This window comes from Gopherus evgoodei, chromosome 6 (assembly GCF_007399415.2).
Source record: "Gopherus evgoodei ecotype Sinaloan lineage chromosome 6, rGopEvg1_v1.p, whole genome shotgun sequence".
NCBI classification, from domain to species: Eukaryota; Metazoa; Chordata; order Testudines; family Testudinidae; genus Gopherus; species Gopherus evgoodei.
The window spans coordinates 21356784-21378159 of NC_044327.1; the positions used below are offsets into that span (position 1 = coordinate 21356784).

At 40.8% G+C, this 21376-nt stretch overlaps 1 long non-coding RNA gene across 1 annotated transcript; it reads left to right on the forward strand.

Moving 5' to 3' along the window:
- Positions 1–278: 278 nt before the first annotated feature.
- LOC115653036 lies at positions 279–21044 on the forward strand. The gene is made up of 3 exons (XR_004000823.1): positions 279–381; positions 3753–3754; positions 21034–21044. It is a non-coding gene; the product is annotated as an uncharacterized LOC115653036 (long non-coding RNA).
- The last annotated feature ends 332 nt before the right edge of the window (positions 21045–21376 follow it).

The window sequence follows — 21376 nt, forward strand, 5'->3', positions numbered from 1 at the left end:
TTCGAGAGATCCTTTTGTAGCTCTTCGCAGTGTGCCTGGGACTTAACTATCTTGAGTAGTTCTGTATAATCTGCAAATTTTGCAACCTCACTGTTTACCCCTTTTTCCAGTTCATTTATGAATATGTTGAATAGGACTGGTCCCAGGACAGACCCCTGGACTCTATATATTCGGAAAACTGACCATTTATTCCCACCCTTTGTTTCCTCTCTTTTAACCAGTTACCAATCCATGAGAGCACCTTCCCTCTTGTCCCATGACAGTTTACTTTGCTTAAGAACCTTTCATGAGGGACCTTGTCAAAGGCTTTCAGAAAATCTAAATACACTATATCTACTGGATCCCCCTTGTCCATCTGCTTGTTGACCCCCTAAAAGAATTGTTGTTCAAGGCAGGGAAGGCAGATGGATCTTACTGGATTCAGGAAGGGTAGAAAAAGAAGTTGTTCTGGGTCCTGCTGCGAGGCAAAGGGAACAGAAGAGGGAACTTGTTTTGTGGAGTGGATACCTTTCTGGGGAAGCAGAGTATAAGAGGAGGAAGGCTGGCATGGATAAGGTTTGATCACAGGAGAGAGTGCAGGAGGCAGCAGAGGCAGTGTGTATGCATGGGGAGGAAGATGCTGTTTAGGGGAGAGGATGAAGGAAGGAGAATTTGTGGGGGGGTTGGTTTTTTCCATGGTAGCATAATTATTGGGTTTTGTATATTTCTTGTTAGTTATATTTAATAAAGTTTAGCCAGTTAAATAGTGAAACTGTCTTTCTTTGGGAGAATGGACTTTCAAAGCGTTCATTAAGGAGAATTTGAGCAAAGAGTGGCCAACTGGTATGTGGCATCAGAAGTGACAGATTGTACCACGCATAGTGTTTAGAGAGAAGGAAAGCACGAAGGCTGAGAGTGGGAAGGGCATGGGTCGGTTAGAGGCTTGCAAAGAGCTCAGTTAGTGGGAAGGGCGTAGATAGAAATGGAAGCAGAGATGGAAGCAGGGCAGAGCTGAGCAGAGCATTGCACGTAAGGGTAGCAGTTTACACTTGATGAAAAAGGTGAGTTGTAAGAGGGGTTCAGACAGGAGAGCGAAATGGTGCAAGTGGAGGAAGAGCTACAAAATGTTTTTTACACCAAATACTGCTGCCAGCTCTAACCATCTCACTATTGTTGTCTGCAGGGACACACTCTTTATTACTGTGTTCGTCATGAGAGCTCCATATTGAATGGCAGGTTTTTAATTGGCGTTGGAGGGACGATGTTCCTAGAGGAGTATTTTCTGGCCTGCAACATATGCTTTTGTGATGGTTCTCACATGTCTTGCACGCTCTGGGTTTGGTAGCATTCTACACTCATTTTGCACGGATGTGAATGATCACACAAGGTGCAGGGTGTTAGAGAATCAACTGTACACTACAGATAACATGGTAAGAATCTGAAATACCGAGCATGAAGACGTACTGCAATGTGAAACATTATTCTGTAAAGAGGAATAGCAAGGACTACTAGGTGTGGAATGGTCACTGGTGGGTTCCACATCACAAAGAAGCAACATAACAAGTGTAACAGGTGGTATAATAGTTTAATAAGGACTTGTTCCACAAACATCACTTTGATCTAAATCTGGTATAGCAGATCACAGAATCATATGAATGGAAGGGACATCGAGAGGTCATCTAATCCAGTCCTCTGCACTCATGGCAGAGCTAAGTATTATCGAGACCATTCCTGAGAGGTGTTTGTCTAACCTTCTCTTAAAAATCTCCAATGATGGAGGTTCCACAACTTTCCTATATACCTTCCTTCAGATGTACTGGCGGAAAGTATATAGAGGATTTGATAATGACCCTGCAGTGTTTTGGGCTATGATTATAGACTACTGTTGCAATTTTGTAAGGATCATAATGAGGCTATATTATAATCTCAAATATAGGAAAATGCAAGCAGTTCCCTGGCTATATAAATTAGGGGATTAAATAAAGGAGTAGTCTAGAGGACTGAAAGCCTCAGTTAATTAAGAGACACATGGGCCTATGTTGCCACTGGCACAAATGACCAGATTCTCATGAGGCTGTGTTTTCCTTATGAAAGGTACACCAGTCATGTGAGACTATATTATAATTGTAAATATAGGAAGATTCCAACTGCATCATTATTAATTATTATAGTACTTTGTCTAGGCTACGCTAAAGTAGTGACGTCTATTTTTAAGAATCAGTCAAAATGGGTCCTGCTGACCCTTTAAAGCAAAATACGGTTGGTCTGAGCCAATCAGGGAGACAGAAGAAATGCTATGTGACTTCAGCCTCATGATCAATCTCAGGGAACCCAGCTTCAGAATCAGAAATGCACTCAGGATAGCTACCACTGAGAATCTGTAAAGCAAACTGTGGCAACATTTTTTCAGCAATGAAAAATTGCTACAGAGGGAACATGTCATCTCAAATGTTCTGACAACTTGAAAAGGAAGAAAAAATTGAATGTATTGAATGTGACTGTAAATACTTTGTAAAGTTCCAGTGTCGTGTTTTAGTAGCATCTTCACTGTGCGATCCCAGCATATGCACCAAGATGAATCATCAGCATGTTCTGCTGTTGCCAATTGTAGAGGCAGTGTGGTCCAGTGGAAAGGGCACTGAACTGGGACCCAAGACACCTGAGATTTACGTGTAGCTTTGCCACTGGCCTGCTATTATTGCTTTAGGCAAGTTACCTAAGTCACCTCTCTCTGCTTCTGTTTTCCCTCCCACCATTTCTCTGTCTTGTCTGTTTAGACTTTTGGGGGAAGAAACTGTCTCGTAATGTGTATGAACAGTGCCTAGCATAATGGGCCCAATCTTGTTTGGGGCCTGAAGGTGATATCATAATAATGTGACTGCTACAAATAATTTCTTTATGGTCATCTCCTGTGTGTCTGTATTGAATATGAATAATGACAAAAGGAAAGAAGCCATTTCCATTAAGAGCAGCAGAGATAGCACTGTGGAAGGTGTATGTTATATAGTGGCACTTCTGCTGTTGCATTTATTTGGAATGCTGAATGGGGCATTTTAGTGAGGATTCTTTAGTCATATCATCCATCAAAACCACACAGCAGAGAGATGGAAGTTAAACAAAAATGAAACCTGATTGTTGCCCTGGGCATGCTAGAGCTTTTGTTTTCAGGTTCACTTAGCTTAATTTGTGGTATAAAATATGAAAAATAAAATAGTATTGAATCATACATTCATGCTTATAAGATGTCATGCTTACTAATACAGATATAACTAAACCCAATAATTCTTTCTCAACAGCAACATGATATGCTAATCAACAAATCCCGAAACTGTTGTAAACATGTTTTTTTAATAAAACCTCTTCCCATTCATTGCCTTAACACCTGCACAGTAACAGGATGAAGGATATGAAAACGCAAGATTTAGCCTCATCATGAAAGATGTCATGTCACAGCTGGACTCTTATATATGTTGAATGGCAGAGTTTTCCACAGTCATTGGACCTGGATGGAGGGAGCCCAGTCTCTCATCCTCTCAAGTTTCTATTATGGCAATGTCAGCCAGTCTAGCCCTGCCAGTCTCAGTGCTGTGATAGGGCAGGTAGATTCACCGCATACTATGGAATAATGATTGTGGCTCTGAAGCATGACTGTGCCAGCTGCCAGTTTATCTTGTGGCCCTACCTACCATGTTCCTTCCCTTTCAGGAGTGTTTCCTGCAGCTCTAAGATACCTCCACTTCAGGAGATTACTAATCTCCACGGTTGTTTGACAGCTGTGGACATGCGAGACATAGGGAGCATCATGGAAAGACATAACCATTTCAGTGGCCGTTGGGAGTTCAGCTGGCAAACTTGAGTCTTACCTCGATATTTCCTTACCGGTCGATGATTTAGAAGGTGCTTCAATCTTCTTTCTCCAGTTCTGCTTTTTGTGTGAGAATTTCTTAGGGAGGCATCCAGTTTATTTTCATTTCCCCTCCTCATCCCAGTGGGGATTCCTGAGCTCATGCTGCAACCTGCATGTCCAGTCAGCTCCACTGGTGGTGTGGATGAGAGATGGGGCCATAGTACTATCCCCTTTGGTGTGGGTTGTGCCTCATTAGCATCAGGCCATCTCGGAAATTAGGCTAGTGTAGGGACTGATGATGTATCTGGCTTGCTGAAAAGAAGGTGCCTGAGGGGGAAGGCATCTTGCACCTTCCACTTCAAGAGTCAGGGATAATCTAGCCCAGTGGGGCTCAAACTTTTTTACTGGTGACCTCTTTCACATAGCAAGCCTCAGAGTGCGACCCCCATTATAATTTTTTTATATAAACACTTCTTTCTATATTTAACACCATTATAAATGCTGGAAGCAAAGCAGAGTTTGAGGTGGAGGCTGACAGCTTGCGGCCCCCCATGTAATAACCTTGATACCCCCTGAGGAGTTCCAACCCCCAGTTTGCGAACTCCTGATCTAGCCCTAACATGGCTGTGATTTTTAACATCAACATCCAGTATCAATATCTCTTTGTTCGTACCAGCTCTTCATCTGTGATCTCTGCTTAGTTCTATGAGCAAAGTTGAGGAGCCGGCAGAGACAGTGCAGAATGTGAGTTTGTCTTACAAAATCAGAATCAGTTGTTTTTAGTATTTTTCCCCTCTGATGTAATATTAGTTTGTTGACAACATAACTAGGTCTTTAACTGATATTTAGCTTTTAATTACAAATTTAAATCTACTTTAGGGACCATCCATGGTCTTTTAAGGTTCTGCCTTGCAAATCCAGAAGAAATGAATTATCATACACTATATTCCACCATCATAATCCCAACCATTTTTACATATGATTAGTTCTTATTTTAGCATCACATGGGATTATGTTAGCAGATCTATATTACGCTACTGGAAATTAGTTTTCCTTGTGTACACTAGGCATTTACATTGGCACAGCTGCACCGGTTGCTAGCCACCAATTGCTGAAACTGGGGATTATTCCCCAGTATGGGCAAGGGCTTTGTAGCTGTAGCCCAGAAATCCTCTCCTTTCCAAAAATACATCCAGCTCCTCCTTTAGATGGTACTACTCACTCCCTACTGCTGCTTTTTCTAGTTTGTGCTCCATTCTAGGCTTTTCATATATCACTATCCTGTGTGAATAGTTCCTATGCTAGTTCCCTGTCAACTTCAATCAATGACCTCTTGTTCTGGAATTAGTTACTCTGCCAGATCATAAATGTCTTATTGCAGTCAATCTGCTTTTTCCAGGATCTTAAATATATTGTCTCTGAGAGCTGATTCTTATTTCAAAGATAAGAAGACTAAGTCAATTAGATAATCTTTCCAATATAATTCATACCCCTGAAGTTCCAAATCATTTGAGCTGCCTTCTACTGCTCCTTCCTATTCTCTGCAATATCCTGTTTTTTATCCCCATGTATTCAGATTTACAAGTAATGGGCCAGATTTATCCAGGAGAGAGACTAATTTTTTTGTACTATTTCTTGGGGCTTTCTTTTAGTTTGGTAATGCCCATTTTTCTGAATTGATTTTTTAAAAATTAATAAGGTCAGAATTTATAATTTATATAAAATGAAAAGCAGTCAGCTCCTTTCAGTAGAAATTGGTTTATCACCATGTCTTTTGCTTGAATTTTAGATAGAGTGCTTGTTCTTTATCGAATATCATGTCTGCAAGCCCACCCCCAGGAATAACCAGAGCCAGCTTGTGTTAGACCCCTGAAACTCATGGCTGAGACCCCCCCCCAACACACACAATTTTTGACACAGAGTCTGTATTTACCTTGGAAAACTGAATTCATTGATTTTTGTTTTGTTAGCTATGCCTAATTTTTAGGCCCAGTAAAAATCAGTGCACTCCCTGCTTTCCTGCTCTGGGGGAAAATTCAGCTAAGCAGGCCCCTGTCCTCTTCCTGATGAGTAAGTGGCATGAGAAAGTTATGGCAGGCGTCACCAGTTGGCACTATTGCACAACCTTGCAAGTTCTTTTTCTTCATGTGAGTGCAAATATTTAGTCATGGAAAGACATGCCGTGGGATTACTGTTGTTGCTATGCCAAGTTCTCAGTAGAAGGAGATGTATGAGCAGCGGTGGAGTTTGCTCTGTGCCTTGGATTCTGATTAGAGTCAATTCTTGAGGCAGAGTTGCTCTCTGGGAACTGGACATTGGTGGTGGGCTGCGATTTGTAGGAGAGGACACTATCTGCCTGTTTGTAGCCACCTCTGTTCCAGGACTGGTGTATATGTATACATAAAAGAAATTACATTTATAATATACCAAGATTCCACATCACTGATTTCTTCTCCACTGTGAAACCAGTCTGCAAGCCCCAGACATCTGTTGTCATTTGGTAGATAGGTGACCCATGGTAAACATGGAAAGAATATGCAACATACACCGTGGCCATGTGGAGTGAAAGAGCAACCACCATATCTGCCCTCCTGGCCATGAGATAGGAGACAGGAGAAGAGGCTTCCAAATATTATAAAGCCAGCATGAGCAATAGGGCAATTTTCCCACAAAGGTTTAACTTTCCTGTGGCTACCTTGGGCTGTTGTATTGCCTCTGCTGTGGGTGTTCTGGGAGTCCTATATAAAGATGATTGGTGTGTAGTATACAGAATTCCATGTACCGACACATAAGAAAATGTTGTATTGTTCCTAAGCTGTCAGTTCATTGAAATTGTTGTTACACAGTGTGAATGGTGGCCTGAGTCCCGCTCTGAACAGCAGAGTTCCAAGGTTTTGGATCCCATTTTTCTTAGACCACAAAATATCTGTTCTCCACTTGGAGGGTGGTGATACAGGGGAAAAAATGGACTTTGCAAACACACAGACCCGTACAAACTAAAGGACACTGTCTCCAGTTGACTGCTGGATCTGTAAATTTATAATATGAGATACATTATTTGGGTTTTTTTTTCACTCCTATTCTTCTGCAATTGCTGCTGCCTCCCATCTCCACTCTATCTGCTCGCACTCTTCTGACTGTGCAGTTACTTTGATACTGGACTCTTCTTGACTTGTTCTGTTACCACAGGGATAGGTCCATTCTAAACACCTGGACATATAGATCAATCACTCCATACCCTGTGAAGAAGAATGGCTCTAATGCCATGAGGCGTATTCTGCAAAACATTGCATTGACTGTATCACTTACTAATACTGACCTCTTTCCTTTCCTTGAGATTCTGTTGCCTATCCTGAAGCCCACTTGCAATGGATGTCAGTACTCATCCCCAATAGCCCAGCATTACTACTCTCTCTTTTTAATATGACAATTTATCAAATGCACTCTTGAAATCCAGCTACATTATGTTTATGGTTTCACCCTTGCCTACCAATCTGGTAATGTACTCAAAGCATTCAAGCACATTTGTCACACATAATCTCCCTTTTATGAATCTATGCTGTCTCCAGCTATAATATAGACCCTACAAGTTATGTAATCTCTTGTCTTTTGCCAATGTCGTCAGCATCTTCCCTGCAACTGAAATCAGGTTTGTAAGATGTGGAGTAGATTACTAGATGCTCTTTGTGTCTTTTTTAAGCACTAGGAACTCTATTAACTTCCCTCTAGGCTTGTGGTAACACTCTTTCTTATGCCCTTGTCCAACAAAGCAATTATGCTTAACTTTAAGATCATGAGAAGACCCATTGACAGGGCCTTTATGAGTGACTTCAATAGGACTACTCATGAGCCTAAAGCTAAGAACGTGCTGAAATGCTTTGCTGGATCAGGGCCTTCATGAGCTATTAAAAAACCCTTGCTAAGGGTTTTCCTTTTTACCCGAAGATGGAGGATGCAATTTGTCTGGACCTAGTTGTGTTAAGAAGTGCCAGATGCCTGGTTTGCTTTTATGCAATGATAGCTTACAGAAGTCTCTTTTTAGAGAGGATCATATTACATGGATCTGGGTTTATTTGGGCCTTCAGCTATATCTTAATTTGTCTCTACTGTGTCCTTGGCTTTCTATAGTTTAACCTATGGAGTTAAAGAATTAAACATTTCATTTTAGTAAACATATGGTTTGTTCTGTATTTCATTAATACAAGCTCCATGTCATAACCATTCTGCTGAGCTTGTTTGCTTTGGTATTCATGCACATAAGTCCTCTTTTGAACATTTTGACTGGGTCTTATTATCAAAAGTAACAATGAATAAACCAATATGACCACAGATAAAATACTGTCCCCATGTAGCACTTTTCTTTTATAACTAGGCTGTTTCATATAAAAACATGACATGTCCTGACCTGAACTTCTGAGAAGCGTTTCTGTAATTTTCTTTGAGATGTTGACACACAACTTGTATTCATACAGCTATATCTGGGGATGGATACTATGCTTGGTTGCTGATAAACAGATCCTCTCACATCCATGTCATTGGTTCAAATCTAGCCCAGGTTAGCACCTAGGGAGTTTTCAGTGGCTTATGTGAAGTGGTTGATGGCCTCACTTCCTACTGGCACATAAAGCACCCACAGTAAAGAAACCTAATTATCATAGTGAAACAACTGTTGTGAAAGTTAGTTAATAATACATAGTTCTTATATAGTACTTTTTATCAGTAGGTCTCAAAGTGGTTTATGAAGGAGGGTAAATCCATATTCCTATTTGGCATATGGGAAAACTGAGGCACACAAGGGAGAAGCTGATCAGTGGGGCTGTCTGGGAAAAAAATAGTGGGTGCTCAGCACATATCGGCAGCCCCACTGATCAGCTTCTCGCCTTTGCCCCCAGCGTCTCCAGGCTGCTGGGGGCCCAGCCGATCAGTGCCTCCTCCTCCCTTCCAGCACTTCCCACCTGCTGCGATCATGAGGAGGCACGATGGTGGGGCGTGCTCAGAGGAAGAGTGGAATGGGAGGGGGAGGAGGCAGGGCTGGGGGTAAGGCTTTGGGGGAAGGTGTGGAGTGGAATGGGGAAAAAACGGGGCCATGATCCCACTTCTCTACAGCACTGGCCACTAGAGCTGGCCATTGAAGGAAGGAGCAAATGTTGCACCCTACAACCACCCTATTATACAGTGATGTAGCAGGCACAATCGCCCTGCACACCAAGGAGCTGCAATAGAGTCCGTGCCTTTATAAAACAATCCTTCACCTTAGTCAACAACTGAGATAAACTGTCGGATGGGTAAGTTCTTCAAAACCAGTTTATAATGACATTCAAACAAAATATTGCCTTGTCTTCCATGGGCCCGAGCATAGCAAGAGGCATGAGTAGTATGTAGACCATCACTGGGAGTGGATGGTTTAAATAATACTCACCAGGTTAAGCATAGTAAAATGGGAACTCCTGGCACTAGAAATACCATGGACTGATGGTATCATCAGACTGAATTAGACTGCATGACTGCTGAGTCACTCTCTAAAGTTTCCATGTGTTCCCCCTGCTAATGAAAGGAGGGAGGAAGGATAGAACAAGGGGCTAGTATTGAACCAGTAACACAGAAGCATCAGCACTGTTCTAGTCAACCTGATGTTTTCCACTAATCTTAAAAAAGTCTCATACGATGGCTCTGAGGAGACCTGGATTCCCAGAGTCATGGAAGGAAACAAAAGTGTTTGACCAAAAATAAATACACAGACAAATAGAGGAGATGCTCTACCAGCTGCATGTATTTAGTAGTATGTATTTTTCCCTTTATTTTCCAAGCCCATTGGATGGTACTGTATTAACTTGCAGCAGGGCACTACCTGGTCTGGCTTCAGGACCACTGACTGCCTCAGTTTCTCAGACTTGGGATCCCCAGTAATTTCACTTTAATGTGTCAAATAAAATCCTTCTTGGGTCTGGTTTGTTAATTTAAATTTCAAATGGAAACAAACCCCTGCTCATTCATAACTCCTGGAGAAGTTATCCTCCAGTTATGCTCCTCACATTCTAGGCTCCCGTTCCCTGCGGGCTTTTACTCCCCAGGTCATCTGACTGGAAGCTAAGAAGAGTCTCTCTGAATTTTGAATCCCAACCAAAAAGTAAACGGAAGTATCTAATCTAGAGGAAGGGAAAGAGCAGCTGGTTAATTCAGTACCTTGGGAGTCTTGAGGAAGAGGAGAAAAGAGTTTTATGTTTCCCTTACAGATCATGAAAGGGACTTCTTCTAAAAAAGGCAATGAATAAGCCTTCCTGTTAGTAAATGGATTCCAACCAACCACGGTGTATAAAACATAATGTCTAGTATGATAACATATAAGAGAAACTGAAAAGCAAGAGGGAAACATTTAGGCAAAGGTCAATCTGGCTATTGGGTGAAATATTTCAGTCAAGGTTGTTTGGCAAAACAATGTAGATTCAACAACACCAAAATGTTTGACAGTTTTGCTGAATTGTTCATGTCAACTCTCGCCCTCCACCCCCAAAATTCCAAAATGTTACATTTTGACCTTTTTGAAACAAAAGGTTTGTTTTGGGGGTTCAAAAATGCCTTTTTTTGTTTCAATACCTTCAATTTTAGTTAAAACAGGCAAAATGTTTTTAAAAATTGCTCAATCAAAATGATACACATTTTACTTTGGCTCAGATGAAAGGTTTTGCTCAACATGAAACAATTTTTTTTAAACTTTTTATGCACTGAATATTTTAAAAAATCATTTTTGGATTGTCATGAAAGAATTTTTTTTCCTTTTTTTGAATTGCTAGTGAACTGAAAAATCCATTATTCACACAGCTCTAGTTAGGACAATCTATTGGATTCCTCTCATGCTGAAATCTATGAAGCCCACATGATTCTTGAGAAGACACTCTCTTCTGTAACAGACTAGTGTGACTGGCCAGGTAATAACAAGTTGCTGTAAGACATGGCTTCTTTCCAAAAAGGAAATCATAAGTTCCATACACTTTCCCAGTGGTTAATCTTTCATATGTAACTGAAGAATCAGGCAAGCGTGTATCTGGTTAGCAAGGCACATACACAATATTGCAATCTATTTTACTGTTTTATTGTGTTTGTATTTTCTCCATTATAATTTTACGTCTTCCTTATAGATTCCGCTTTTAGACAGCAATGGTGAAATTGCCTGTTGAACAGGATAGCCTTTGGAAAGTAGGTGGCCTCATGCCTAAAGCACAGGAGAAGGAGTCAAGAGGGCTGGTGTTTCTTTTTTTGTTTTGCCAGGCTCTATACGATCATAGCTAACTGACTTAGCACCAGTTCTGCAAACCCTTACTCATGTAAGTAGTCTTCTTGACATCAGCAGATATCCCCTAAGAATAAACTTTTTCAGGACATGGCATTTACTCTGTGTCCCCATTTGTAAAATGGTGATTATACTACTTACCTCATAGGAGTGTAATGAGGTTTAATTTGTTAATGGTTGCAGAGCACTTTGAGATCCTCTGAGGGAAGGTGCAAAGTATTGTTGTTAATTTGAAGGGATGCTGCAGCTTATGTCCACAAAAGGAAAAAGGTAAAATGTAAGTGGCTTCCCGTTTACTGGTTTTCAGTAAGGAAGTGAAATGAGGAGCCTCACGTTGGAGGGAAAGTGAGGGTACAGTTTGTGAACACTGCGGCAAAAGACTGCAAAGTAAGAAAATCCATCACATTCAACAGAGTCCTTGGGAAAATTACCTTATTTCATCTCTCCAATCACACAGCTGATATCATTCTTGGTGCAGCACAAAAGCTATTCTCTTCTGTGTAATTAACCACCCTTCTCTCTCTGATGAGGATGCCTTTCTCTCCTTTCTCATTTTTTCCTTGATCTCAAAGCAGCCTTTTATGCCATAGTCTGTCTTCCTGAAACATCTTCAGAGCTCTGGAGGCAGGTCTGGTTTCCTCCCTGTCATGGTTTTACTTCAATCTTAATGCTTTCTCTGAATCTATGCTTTCACTCCTCCTACAAGTGTTATGTCTCAGCCTTTTTTCTCTTTTCTGCTGATCTTTTCTTTTTCCTTCTGCCTTCTTACAGCATCTCGACATTACTTACTTGTCACTTTCAGGATGATAATAGTCAGCTGTGCAGATTTTGTATATGTTTTTATAACCTCTCTATTGCCCCCTCTCTGCTTGTCTTCACTAAATAACCTTGTGGCATAGTTTCAACTTCCTTCTGCTAAATATCTCAAAACTAGGCACAACTCTTGTGGATTTTGGTTCAAATTCTGCCTAGCTACACTGGAGCAACACTCTTGAACAGTTGTCCCTTGAACTTATTACTTTTTGATTTTTTTATTATAATAAGCCAAAACTAGGTCTAGAAACATGACCTATGAAGGAAAGCTGAAAGAATTGGGTTTGTTTAGTTTGGAGAAGAGAAGACTGAGAGGGGACACGATAGCAGTTTTCAGGTATCTAAAAGGGTGTCGTAAGGAGGAGGGAGAAAACTTGTTCATCTTAACCTCTAAGGATAGAACAAGAAGCAATGGGCTTAAACTGCAGCAAGGGAGGTTTAGGTTGGACATTAGGAAAAAGTTCCTAACTCTCAGGGTGGTTAAGCACTGGAATTAATTGCCTAGGGAGGTTGTGGAATCTCTATCTCTGGAGATATTTAAGAGTAGGTTAGGTAAATGTCTATCAGGGATGGTCTAGACAGTATTTGGTCCTGCCATGAGGGCAGGGGACTGGACTTGATGACCTCTCGAGGTCCCTTCCAGTTCTTGAATCCTAGAATCTGTGAATCTAAAGGGGTGAAAAGGAAGAGGAGAAATGAAAAAAAAGGTGAAAAACTAAAAAATAAAACCCTCTCTTCTACAGCAAAATAGCTGGGGTGGAGGGGGAAAGTTTTGCCAACTTGCCAATGTATGTTAGTGCTGAACTGTTCATTTAAATCCTTCAAGGAAAACAGCCACCTTCATGTGTCTTACTAGTGTGCCCTATCCATACATAACCCTCACATCCCCATCTTGTCTTTCTCCATCCTCTTTTTTCTTCTCCTCCTGATACAGAAGAGCTGTTGGTGTAAATACTGTGATTGTACTCAGTAGCTGTCAACTGCATTCTGACAGGTAACAGAGTGCATCTGTCATAAACAGATAAGTAAGAGTTAATAGAACAGAACTACTTCATATCTCTTTTGCCTGTAAAGGGTTAACAAGATCTGTGGGCCTGGCTGTCACCTGACCAGAGGACCAATCAGGGGACAGGATACTTTCAAATCTTGAGGGAGGGAAGTCTTTGTGTGTGCTGTTAGTTTTTGGTTGTTCTCTCTGGGGGCTCAAAGGGACCGGATGTGCAACCAGGTTTCTCTCCAATCTCTCCGATACAGGCTCTTATAAGTTTGAAATAGTGAGTACTGGATAGATAAGGCGAGTTAAGCTTATGTTTGTTTTCTTTATTTGCAAATGTGTATTTGGCTGGGAAGAGTTCAAATGTGTATTTGGCTGAAAGGATTTTAATTTGGTACTTGTATACTTAGGCTGGGAGGGTATTCCCAGTGTCTATAGCTGAAAGACCCTGTAACATATTCCATCTTAAATTTACAAAGATAATTTTTACCTTTGTTCTTTCTTTAATTAAAAGCTTTTCTTGTTTAAGAACCTGATTGTTTTTTTTTTAATTCTGGTGAGACCCCAGGGGACTGGGTCTGGATTCACCAGGGACTTGGTGGGGAGAAAGGAGGGAAGGGAGGGAGAAAGGTTAATTTTCTCTCTGTGTTAGGATTACTGTCTCTCTCAGGGGGAGTCTGGGAGGGAGAGAGAGAAGGAGGGGGGAAGGTGAATTTTCTTCTCTGTTTTAAGATTCAAGGAGTTTGAATCACAGTGATCTTCCAGGGTAACCCAGGGAGGGGAAGCCTGGGAGAGGCAACGGTGAGGGAAAGGGTTTACTTTCCTTATGTAAGATCCAGAGGGTCTGGGTCTTGGGGGTCCCCGGGCAAGGTTTTGGGGGGACCAGAGTGTACCAGGCACTGGAATTCCTGGTTGGTGGCAGCGCTACAGGTTCTAAGCTGGTAATTGAGCTTAGAGGAATTCATGCTGGTACCCCATCTTTTGGATGCTAAGGTTCAGAGTGGGGAATTATACCATGACAGCATCTCCAGCTGGGATTCCTGGAGCATTCCCTAGACATCCCTAGCAGCATTGGGGTGGTTCCATGATGAGGACAGCTCTCTTACAAAGTGGCCCAGAGAATGAGAAACTTAGAGAGCATCAGGACAAAGGCTTAAAAAGCAGCATGGCAGTCTGCATCCTCCTATACCCTAGTAGCTGAGAACATCATGCCTGTTCTTGCCCTCAACCATCCCAAGACTAAGAAATCCCATAGTAGCTTTGAAATCCAGGTTATCAGCATGGTGTTTCACAGAATTGTCAAACAAACCATCAGGGTGGCCATAATATTAAAGTATTTTAAAGCATCATAGTAGTAATAAAAATGGCTTATTTGATTATTATCTCCTGTGCTTACAATCTCACTTTTACCCTCTGCAAATTGCCTTTTGTTATCTAGATTGTAAAGTGACAGCACTGTAGTTACAGTGTATTACACTAGTTCTTAATGAATGCTCCAATGATATTCCTTACGTTTTAATAAAACAATCACAGAGATATAATTTACTGTATTTTTCATAGAGGAGAAGCTATGCCTGGCCATTCTAAAGAGAATTTAGTGAAAGAGAAAGTTTGGCATCAGATGGAAATTGCTAACTAGTTTTGAACATCAGGTATTCGGATTAGTCTCCATAGTCTTAGAAGATGCAGGCTTAGTGGAAGAGGAAAACAAAGAAAAGCTAAAGTACATATTCATTTGTTACAAGTGAGGTTAATAAGTTTGGATACTGGGCTTCTGAGTTTGCATCATTTGTCTGGACTATGTTCTGGGCAGCTAAGCACTATGGGGTGTGCTACTTCATTAGCAAATACAATCTCACTTTCCCCTTGATGAGAAAGCAAGGCATTACATTCAAATGTCTGCAGTGTTGAGAGCAATGAACAACATGTTTCAAAATCTTAATGGGAGAAATGCCATATTTCCTGGGATCATTAATTCCTTATCTGGTGTATGCATGCCCGCTAACCAACCCCTTTTGTTTACTTCATATTCATCAATTCTGGTCTCTGTTGCACTCTGTACATGCAGATTAAAAATGCAGTGTTTATTGAAATCCAGGAAAAATGCATATTTTTAGTTAAGAAATGGAAAACAAAGCAGCCATATGATATTTACATTTAGAGCTTAGTTTTTCACAGATGTCTGAACACAAACTTCAGCCCACAATTGCCAAGGCAGTTGTATTCTTCTTCTCTTGGCAATCATAGCTCTGCAGAAGAGTCTCTCCTTTGCTAACGTTCCTTAGTTTATAAACAGGAATGCTGCGGATGCTTTATCAGAGATGGGGCAATCCTAGAATAACCAACCCTCCAACATGCCACGGGCATCAGGGTTGCCAGCAAAGATGCCAATTAGTGCCAATTCTAGAAGTGATTTTTGTGATATCAGACCTGCCCACTAGGAACTGAACTGAGATCATGGATTAATTTTGTGTAAACAACTGAACAGCTGTTCACTAGCAATGGTTTAGAGGATTTGATTGTGGACTCCAGATTCAGGCAGCATTCCTGTTAACTTCAATAGGATGTTGCCAGAGCCAGGAGTTCAGCACTGGATTCTCAGTCGCTATAGCCACCTGTGTTATATTTTAACCCATGTTCTGCAGACAAAAGACTATGGGTGACATTAGCAATCCCTTGAACTGTCCAATCATCAACATATTTCTTAACCAGTATTTTTCCATGTATTAGGAACAGAGATGATTTCTGTGGCCCTGTGAAGCCTATGTATGAGGGCTTCCGGATTTGAAGGAACTAGAAATAACAATTTTCGCTGTCATCCAAAAAAAAGAAACCAACCCCAAAACACTAAATTTGCCAAGATTTTATCCCTAGCCTCTTTCTTGTGGAGATGGCTTTGAGAATATAAACAGGTGTAAAACGATAACTGTTTGAAAGGAAAAAGCAGCCAGGCTCCACCTCTGTACCAGGATATTGGGGATGAGAGGCGTAAAGGGGACATAGCAAAACCTTTTTACTTGGTGGAATTGATTTTGGCCCTATGAGTTGGCTTTCTAACAGCAGATTCCCTCCTACCTTCTGGTATTTGTTATCTACCATAACAGCTGTTATCAGCATACATTCAGCCACAACTATACACTAAAGGGCCACAGACAACGTATTAGTGTATAGTCTCTTTGGCTGTTAATGCTCTCTGCTGGTAGGACTTTTCAAAATCTAATCAAGGCAATGCAACTTGGCTTTTAGTCACTGACTCAGAGGTTGAGGCTGAGCTTTTCAAAGGAGGCTCAGCAAGTTAGGTTCCCAAATCTCATTCAGTTTCAAAGGGATTTTGGCACCTAACCCCCTTAGGCTTCTGTTGAAAATCTCCACGTCAATTAATATTTGATGGGGGGAGGAGGGCGGGGAAACATAATCATTAATGTAATGTTAAGGGTGAGAAGTCAAACACTCAAAAACCAAGATATTCCAAAGTTCAAGACTCAGTTAGATCATTGTCCAAATGTTAGAGATTTACAATAATCTTCTATGTGGAAGTACTATAGTACTAGAGGAAAATTATAAATTTGGCTTATTAATTTATTTTTACTTATATATATTTCTTTTAATGTATTTATACATTGCCTTGTACAATAGTATACCTGTATAAAATGTATTAAATGTATATAGGAGTGTGTGTGTATATATTACATATTAGTAAAAGTCAGTGGGGCTCTGCAGTTGTCTGCCCAGGCACTGCATTGCAAGATTGTGACCCTGATTCATAAATAATTTATTTAACAGTAAATATTATGTATTTTATATCTCCATATAGGGGTGCATACCAACTAGCACAATGAAGCCTCTTGGTATTAGTGCAATATAAATATGGATTGTTGGAGAGAAATAAGAATGGAATTGCAGAGTTCAATTAATTTATAACATTTTTTTTTAAAATGACTCAGAAAAAGATCAAATAAAATTAAGCCTGTCAAGGTTGATTGGGAGAGCCTGGGTGTACGTCTGGTCTCCCTCTTTGTCCCAAAAGCGAACAGTGAACAAAACAAAAAGCACAAAGAAAGACTTCCCTCCACTAAGATTTGAAAGTATCTTGTCCCCCTATTGGTCCTCTGGTCAGGTGTCAGCCAGGTTTACTGAGCTTCTTATCCCTTTACAGGTAAAAGAGACATTAACCCTTAACCATCTGTTTATGACAAAGCTTCCTATCAGAGTATAAATATATGATTTCTTCAACTTAATTCTTGAGAACTTTATTGCGTTTGTAAAAGTTACTGAAAATGGGTTCTGCTAATGTAATGGGAAGGATGGTTTCCTGAGAGCATATGCATCATTTCTAATGATGAAATGCAGCCAGGAAATGTATCTCTGTACTTCTGACAATCATCAAACATTGATCAGATAGATTACTCTGCATCTTGGCCAATTTTTTTTTCAAAGATTCATTTTCCACCCACTCTACAATTGTCGTTTTATTAAAAGTTGATTTTAGTGTTGATTCCCCCCCACTTCCTGAATGTACAATTGTTTCTGTAATTGAAGTTAATTAAAACTTGCATGATTGAAGATTTATTCAGACTCTAGCATTTCAACTGGATTGCCAATGTACTTGTAAAATAAATAAGCAAGTGTTATTAAAAACTCCAGACAAACAAACCCTGTCACCATCTTCTCATCTATCTTCTCTTTGCATTTTCATTCTGTCAGCACTCTTTTCTCCACTCTCTGGATTGCACCTACAGTGATTTTTTACACATCTTTCAAAGCTGTCTTGTTACCTTCGAGTTTAATGTATGGAGATATGAAGAATCCCTTGTAACCCATTTATACACGTTTAGTTTTCAGTCTTTCAATCTGCCTCCTGACAGCTCTGGATATTTCTTCCTAGTGCTGCTCATTAAATCAGGTTTTAATGTCTGCAAACGGATGTTTCTTACATTAATGTTTCTGTAGGACTGGACTTTAAGGTCTTTTGAAACAAATTTGGCTCCCATGTACAGTGGTGCAAAGCCAGAATGTCATGTTTCAGGGTGAGATGTCCTTCTGTCCCCTTTGTGATCTCTCCAAGTACATCCTCTCATATTAGGCCTCATGCCTGTTACCTCTCTGTGTGGAATCACCTGATTCTCTGGTTCCTCTCACACTTGGTATCTGGGCTTCAGTAGCTTGTGTACTACCCATTCTTACCCGACCGGTCTGAATGGGTGCAGATATCTTTGATTTTTTATTCTCCCCTGGAACTTCTGAACAGTGGGTTTCAGTGACCAGTGCAGCCTTCTTAAAACAAACATATTGTTTCTTGAGCAACAAATTATTTCAGAGAAAAATAATAAAAACAACAAGAGGTCCACATGCATGTCTAGCTTGCCTTAAGTTCTTCTAATGTGACTGACCAAGGCAGACCCACTTCTTCAGGCACCCCAGCAGATCTCAGTTTCTTTTCATTTTAGCACTCTCAACTTTTGTCTTAGAACCCATCTCAGTCTCCTACAAAACCTGTATCCCGCTGCATCAGGGAGTGTCCCTTTTGAAACAGGCCAAGCCTTTTGTTCTCTGAATCCACAAACTTGTGTCTATTCATTTGACAAACTCATCTAACAAGCACACCAGGAGGCTGAGCTAATGGTCTGTCTCTTGAGCACTGGTAGATGGATTGGTATCTGGATCCACCTTCAGTGTTTAGGGTATGCATTTATTTACAGTCCTATACTGGATTGACTCAAAACATGCACTCGTTAAATATCTTTATAATACATAGACAAGCATACAATAGAGCACATAACATTTGCAGGCTGCACCAGCCAACTCCAAATCCATCATAAATTCCAATGAAGTAAATTAATTTATGGTGGATTTACACCAGTGTGAATAACAGCAGAATATAGCCCTTTGGACACTAGTAAGGATTATGTACTCAATGGGCCTGATTATCTGATAATTATAATAATAGTAAATTATTAATTATTTGTATGGTGATGTGTCACAAAGACCTCAATGAGAGGCTGGGCCCCAGTGGGCTAGTGTAGTGGGCTAGGTTACCTCTATTATATTCACTGCTTTGCATTATATTCTGCTTTATTTTTTCAGCAATAATGCAAGGAACCTATGAGCCTGCATCCTATAAGTCACTGGCTTCAGCAGTTAGCATGAGGCTTGAGGCCTGTGAACTTTGGCATAGATAAACTGTGATAATCCATATGTTTAGGGGAACGGGAAGTAGACTGTAGAGGGGAATTTTGTCCATAATGACATCAGCCAACTACAGAAACATGAACTAACACCAGCTTCCGGAAGGTTTTGGCTGGAACATATGACCGCAAGAGTGCCATGGCAACAAAGTGATGTATATGATAATGAGTTAAAACCATAAATATACTAACCTATAGAAAAAGGTCACCTTTATGTTGGTAAGGGGATGAAATACAAATAAGGAAGAGGGGAGAAACCCCTAATGAATATGCATTAGACATGGTAACATCAGTGTAACATTATAAAAGTGGCATCCCAGCCTGTGGGCAGGGGGAGAGAGAGATGTAGCCCTTGGGAGGGGGCAGAATGATGGTGAAGATGAGGAAGGTGACGGTAATGAGGAAGATATTGGGTAACTTTTTAGGTTGTTCCGCAAGGGATGGTGTGAGTATGGATGTGCAGATGTACTTTCTGTAGTATCTTTATCTACCTTACTGAGTTAGGGTGTGCGTGACTTTGCTAAATGTATCAATACATTTATTTGTAAATGTAAAAGAGTTCCTATAATTTGAGTGTTACCCCTGTGCACATCAGAGTTCCCAACTATTTAATAACAATTTTAATAATACTGGGCCTGATCTCTGGACAAGAACCTGTCTACCCTTAGCGTGATAACTCGGAATTCTTATTCATAATATATAGATCAGGCTACATTAGGCATTCCCTAAAAGCACAGAAAGATGTGGTGCTTGTATCAAAGAGGAGTAGACAACAAACAAGTGAGTGTGACACATCATATTCAAGAGAGGTTGTAGTGTATGGGAACAGTAAAGCCAATCAAAAGTGATTCAAGTGAGGTCAGTGGCATTACACTGAGAGAGGAGAAGCAGGCCCTCTGTCTCGGATTTCTCCAGGGTCCAAAGTGTCAGGAAAAAAAACCTTTGGAAGTTCAAAATGTGTAGGGCCTCTCTGGGCTCTGCATTTTCACAGGACACTCCAGACCTTCACAAAGGAAGCTCCCTAGCGAGGTGGCTATGTAAGTTTACCTAAACTCTCCACTTCTACCATGTTAGCTCCCACAAATTAAACCTTTTGTCACTCTTCAATTCCATACTCAAACTGGGGCGCTGTGGCACCCTGTGTACCAGCCATTCTTACTCTGGGTTTGGATACTTGTCTGGGTTTGGATACCTTCAGTTCCTGTTCCTTTCTGGGACTTGTGACCAGTGGGTTTCAGTGACCAGCGCAGCCTTCTTAAATAAAGGTGTGGGTTTTTGAGGAACAAATTATTTAAGAGAAAATGAATTAAAACAACAAAAGACCTACACCCAAGTCTAACTTGCCCAGAGTCATATTAATGTATGCGATACTGTCTTACTAATATACCATACTGGAGAATGATGTCACGGGAGGCACAAAGCATGCTTAATGCTACTCGAATTTTGCAGAGGAGAGTAAGTTCCCGGAGGACTGGCTATGTGGCTCCAAAGACCCTTGTCCCAGCTGATGTCTCCAAAATGGAACTTAGCCAGGAAGTCATTCCAAGCAGCCTATTGGTGAAAGATATTCTCTGGCCCTGTGGTAATCTGGGGCTAGACAGGGGCAGGAAGACGCATTCAACCCATCTGCAAGATACCGTTGATATTTTTATACCACGTAGTGGTCTCTTTCCCTGATCCATTTATTTTCCTCTTCACTGCAGTTGCACCCACATATACACGTTACTGCAGCCATAAGGTTTTAGTAACTTCTGCTTCTTGGATAACCTCAGTAGAGGTTAGGGTTAGGGCAATGAACAGTGTTTCTTAGGGACAGATAGATAATTTATATGAGCTGCTAACTCACGGGCAGCTCTGCAGCACACTCCTATACAGCAAGTGTGGCTTTCCCTCCTATTTCCTTATGCACCAAGCTAAGTTTCTCCAGAATAGATTGGTCTGCTGCTGATTAGCTGGCTGACCAGGAGCTTGCATGACTCGTGTTCAGAATTGAGGCCTCAATCCAGGGATTAAGAAATCTGATATGCTTTAAATAAGAATGTCATCATTAAAATATCTGCTACACAGAACGTTATAGAAGCCCTCTTTGGAGAGCTGATAGCAATATAGAAATCAGCCAAGGAGGAATGTGATTCCTGGCTTGGGTACCTTTAAGAACTCCCTTCACTGAACGAGAATTTGAGCCGCCTTCTACAGCCTGTTTTTAAAAATTGCTTGACTGGCCGATAAAAAGCAGATGCTGATGCACGTCGAGCTCAATATCAAGATAT